General features: G+C 39.5%; 1 pseudogene; it reads left to right on the top strand.

Annotated features, from left to right (window-relative positions):
- The first annotated feature begins 1,439 nt into the window (after positions 1-1,439).
- Positions 1,440-4,001, top strand: LOC132631429 (probable splicing factor 3A subunit 1; annotated as a pseudogene).
- Positions 4,002-6,000: the final 1,999 nt, after the last annotated feature.

Genomic DNA, 6,000 nt, shown 5'->3' on the forward strand with positions numbered 1-6,000 from the left:
CAGAATAGAACAAGAGAGAGAAGAGGAGGAACCAAGAAGACTAGAACATTTTGAGCACAAAAAATTTCCTGGCTTGACATTATAGAGTATCAATTTCATTATGGCCCAAAAGTTCTCTTTATTTTGACTTCTCTTCTGCAATGAAACATCCAGTTGCCCTTCAGAACTAATACAAACAAATAGGAGTACGTTTTTTCTTTTGAATGGAGAATTTTGTTACTGGAAACTTAATTTTCTTGCCCATAACGTAATTTTATACTCATACTATTTACTAAAATATTCAATAAATATCGTGTCAAGTCCTTTACTTTCGGTTGTGGTATTTGTGGGTTTAGTAAACTATCCTTTTTAATACCGTATCTCAAGTCAAATATGTATGGGATATTAAATTCATGTTCAAATACAATTGTACTAACTTTTAGAATATTTTTTTAACATTGACTTGGAATACTTTTCTTATTTTATTTTAGGGTTCTTACTTTTGACGGCCGCTCCAAGCCTCTGCCACCACCGTTCTCTCTGTATTTGTTATTGGAATATAATTTTAAATTCGGAAAAGGGTCAAATATACCCCCGTACTATTAGAAAAGGGTTAAATATGCCCCTCGCTATACTTTGTGCCCAAATATACCCTTTTAGTTATACTTTGGGTTCAAATATACCCCTTTTTTTATACTTTGGGTTTAAAAATACCCTTCATCCGTTAAAATTGTCCAAGGTAGATATGAGATCTGAGGTGGCGCTGACAACTCGGTGAGATGGACATGACATGGCATGCCACCTCACTACCCCAACCCATTTACCCCTCTCATCCCCTTCTTCTTGCATCACTACCCTCTCCCCCCCCCCCCCCCCCTCTCTCTTTATTGGTTTTTTTTTTGTCCTAAAATATACCCCTTTGTAAACTTTATGAATCAATGGTGAAGTTGGTCCGGAAATGTTTAATGTATTTTGCACTACAATCTACAACAGGATCTGCTGAAAAAATGCATTTTGATTAATTTATTGTCGAGTAATTGACACACACCGTTTACTACACAATAGATCTTAATTTTGCAAGCGTGTATTACCATAACATCTTATACACTAATAGCTAGCCATTAAAAGAACTATATAACTCAAAATTTGACTTTATGGAGTTCCATTGCTTCTTCACATTGTGTGATTTATGGATACTTACAAGCCAGTATATCAAGATCTTCACTGCTGCTGTTTCACCAATTCATCAACTGCCTCTGCATAATAGATCGCAACTTGAATTTCTAAAATGCAGACATAATGACTCTTTCTGTTTAATACCCTTTTAATTGGAGAAAGCGTGCTCTATTTGCAAAAAATATGCATTACCATTTGTGGAAAAAAAATGATGCATCACCTTTGCAAATTCAGTAGCACCATTAGTTTGCAAAAAAGAATGAACAAATGATGTGGTGGTGCTAATGGTGGCAAATGTTGTGAAGGAGGAGGAGAGGGTAGTGATGCGAGAAGAAGGGGATGAGAGGGGTAAATGGGTTGGGATAGTGAGGTGGCATGTCATGTCATGTCCATCTCACCGATTTGTCAGCGCCACCTCAGATCTCATATCCACCTTGGTCAATTTTAACGGATGCAGGGTATTTTTAAACTCAAAGTATAACAGAGGGGTATATTTGAACCCAAAGTATAACGGGAAGGGTAGATTTGGACACAAAGTATAACGGGAAGGGTAGATTTAACCCTTTTCTAATAGTACAGGGGTATATTTGACCCTTTTCCGTTTTAAATTTGATTTGAAAAGCATTCAAATTCACCCATAACGTAATCTTATACTCTCCACCTATCATGTTGGGCACCATGCAGAATGAAGAGCACGTTAACAAGGTTCCAGCATCCATTGCAACGCATACAAGAACCATTGGTATTATTTATCCGCCTCCAAATATTAGGAATATTATTGAAACAACTGCACAGTACGTGGCGAAAAGTGGTCCAGAATTCGAGAAGACGATTGTTCTAAAAGAAGCTAGAAATCTTAAATTCAGTTTCTTGAAAGCTTCGGATCTTTACAATGCCTATTATCAGCACCGGTTGGCTGAAGCTAACGTACAGAAACAACAAGAAAATTCAGCTAATAAAGAAGCTGAAGTTACTAAGCCTGATGACCCCTCAGCCCAGTTAAGACCTGTCGTTAATGTTATTGATCCACCAGAGGTAGTGCAATACACTGTTCGATTCCCTGAAGGGATCACAAGTGGAGAGGTAAATATCATTAAGCTTACAGCACAATTTGTGGCCCGAAACGGCAAGTCTTTTTTAACAGGATTAACAAGCAAGGAGATAAATAATCCTCTGTTTTATTTTCTGAACCATAATGCTCACAGCAATGCGTTCATGTTTTTTACTACAATTGTGGATGCGTATTCGAAAGTCCTGATGCCTAGTAAAAACTTGACAGATGAACTGCGGAAGAGTGTTGTTGACATGACAACTGTCATGGAGCGATGCCTGCATCGGTTGGAATGGGAGAAGTCACAGGAGATGGCTAGACAGAAAGCTGAAGATGAGATAGAACAGGAGAGGTTGCTGATGTCTATGATTGATTGGCATGATTTTGTTGTTGTTGAGACTATAGATTTTGCTGATGATGAGGATCAGGATTTACCGCCGCCTATGAACCTTGAGGGGCTTATTAGGGGGAGCAAGATGTCCACAATAATGGAGCAAGAAGAGTATGTTGAGCAGGTTGAAATGGAGATGGATGATGAAGAGATGCAGCTTGTCGAAGAAGGTAACGTGAGAGCTGAAACCTTAGCAATTCAAGATGAGCGGGACCCACCAATGCGGATTGTGAAGAACTGGAAGAGGCCTGAAGAGAGGATGCAGGTAGAAGGGGACCCAACTGAGTATGTTGTCTCTCCTATAAGTGGTGAGTTAATACCGATAAATGAGATGTCTGAACATATGAGGATCTCTCTCATTGATCCCAAGTACAAGGAACAGAAGGAGAGGATGTTTGCAAAGATTAGGGAGACCACTCTTGCTCAGGATGATGAGATTTCTAGGAACATTGTCGGACTTGCACAAACACGTCCTGATATATTTGGTACTACAGAGGAAGAAGTCTCAAATGCTGTCAAGGCTGAGAGTGAGAAAAAGAAGGAAGAACCAAAGCAGGTCAGCTGGGATGGTCACACAGGTAGCATTGGTCGCACTGCAAGCCAGGCAATGTCTCAGAATAGTAATTCAGATGATCAGACCGATGCTGCAAATGATGCCAGTAACCTCCCTGGTCCTCAGGCTCCTCCAACTCCCAAGCACGGTCTTACATCTGTTAGCCCGCTACCTCCCCCTCTTGGACTTGTACTGAATATTCGTAAGCCTCTTAATACATTGCACTATTCCGCTCCCACTAGTGGTGGGGTTGTTGCTCTGCCTCCACCTCGACCTCCCATAGTTAACATGATTCCTACGCCTCCTGGATCACAGTTTTTTGCCTTTGGGAGCACCCCGCTCTTTTGTTCCCCTCCCGATGCCCCCTCCTGGAATGCCTATGGTCCCGACTCCTCCTATTTCCCAAGAAATGCCACCACCTCCTCCAGCAGAGGAAGCCCCTCTTCTGGAAGAGCCTGAGTCGAAAAGGCAAAAGCTTGATGAGTATGTTCTCATTCCTGAAGAGCAGTTTTTGACTCGGCACTCGGGACCAGAAGGGATCCTCCATATATCTGTGCCGAATACCAATGAAGGGAATCTCAAAAGACAAGTTCTGGAAATCACAGTGGAATCACTGTCTGAAACCATTGGCAGTCTAAAAGAGAAGATTTCTGGGGAGATCCAGCTTCCTGCAAACAAACAGAAGCTGAGTGGAAAAGCTGGTTTTCTAAAGGACAACTTGTCTCTTGCCTACTATAATGTTGCATTTGGAGACACACTCACTCTCTCTCTGAGAGAACGGGGTGGCAGAAAGAGATGAACGGAATTCTCGGACACAGCCTTTAAATTTTAGGAACTGCTGGCATTATCTAGTCCCTGTTATGAGTTCATAGGATTCTCCATACTTCTTTCATGTTATTTTGGAGATTATATTGGTCTCATACTTCTAGTATTTCTTTCTGCAATTTAATCAATTAATTTACTACTCTATATTAGTCCTGTTCTTCTAATTATTTGCTAGCATGTATTGTATAATATAGGGCTGGGACAATGGCTTTCATTTCTGTGTTCATATTGCCAAACTCCTGGAAGACACCTCATTGAATGCTGCACTTGCAATTTTCTATACCTTTTTGTTTGGAGAACTTTCTGAACTTTAAAAAAATACTATCTATTTTATCTTAGTTGAATGTGTATAGGAAGTTTTAGTGGTCTTATTGATTGGAGAGGTTGTTCTTTTCCATTTGGTTTTCCTATACTCGTCTGCTGGTTATTCTGTGATCATGGATTAGTTTGCAGACTAGTCATCCTCATGTAGATTGCATATTATTTGCAGTCTGCATTTATGCAAGGGCACATAGTTTTTGTATAATATGTTCTCTGTACTGAAGTATCGTTTGTCAAGTTCAACATTCAACTGGCAATCAACTGAACGCCCTTCAGGTTGGTTGGGCTGGCCTACCTAAAAAGAATTTTGACAAAACATGCAATAATAGACACAGAGCAAAGTACTGTTTATTTGCCCTAAAAATACAAATCCTCTCTATGTATTTGCTCTCAGTTGAATTATAGAAACTTGTAATAATTTCCCTACTGGCAATGTAATCCTGTCTATGCATCTGTTTTTTCTAACTGCCTCTAAGCTATGGCCATATAATATAAATGACTGATATTGAGAAATCTAAACTGGCAGGTCTGGACAACCTTTTCCTAAACGATATGGGTCATGAATCTGCTACCTCTTTTGAGTTATATGAGCCTATTGTCCTTCACATGCACCAAGAAAAGGATTTTTGTATGTCATGGAGTATTGGGGTTGCAATTGTATCCGTACGAGTAATATTCAAGTCAATTGCAGTTGGCATTGACTGGCTAACATTCTACAGTTTTACCACTCTTCGGACTTCGTTGGGGACACTATCTCTGATTTCAGGAAAAATCAGGACTGGTGCATTCCATTCAAAAGGAAAATTAATGACTGGGATATTGATGGTTACAAACAGATATTCCTAACTACATTCCACCTTTTTGTGCTTTCACTAGATCAGTTTAAATGGAATTTACACTCCTCCCTTATTAGCACTTCATCCTCTCTTATAGGCCTTGGAAAACAATACGGAAGAGCAAGACTCCTCTGTCACAGATGCATACTTCGTGAGGAAGAGGAGAAAAATATCCCACACATCGGCAACTTTGGAATCTGTTGTTTAGCATTTTGGATATCAATTGGTGCGCGCCAAGATCTTTTTTGGAGTTTCCACTTGCTTGGCACTTGGCAGGAGAGCCATTGCTACATCCTCCTTTTCTGCCTCGAACGCCATTCTTGACACTATACTTGAGCTCAATACAAAAGTATATTCTTTCTTAGGTTTTGGTGCAGCATAAGACTGGCAAATATTTTAGAGCCAGAAGTCATACTGGACTTTATCTGTTCATTACACTCTGTCATGTTCTTACCACTTTGACGTCATCTTTTTCCATCCTTTGGCAGGCAAACATTAATAAACTTCATCAAAAAAAAGATGTCATAGCATTTGTGTGACCATAACTTTCAAAACTTGTGGCTTAAAACATGTCATAACATTTGTGGAGTTTTAAACATTAATAGAAAGAGTATAGTCGATTGTTACATGACATTTTTTTTTAAAGGACTAAAGAGGAAAGCATGACAATATAAACTAGACCAAAGAGAATATGTTATACATAGCAGGTGCCTATATTGCTTCAGCGAGTAGGTCTTTAACAGCCCTCGATGGTGTAAGAATGCAGTGAATATTGCCACTTGACCCTAATTTGTTAAGCGCACCGCACCTTCGTACATAGGAAATAAAGGAAATGAACATTTTTGTTCATCTTCATACTTTTCAAAGA

Source organism: Lycium barbarum, chromosome 3 (assembly GCF_019175385.1).
Source record: "Lycium barbarum isolate Lr01 chromosome 3, ASM1917538v2, whole genome shotgun sequence".
Lineage (NCBI taxonomy): Eukaryota > Viridiplantae > Streptophyta > Magnoliopsida > Solanales > Solanaceae > Lycium > Lycium barbarum.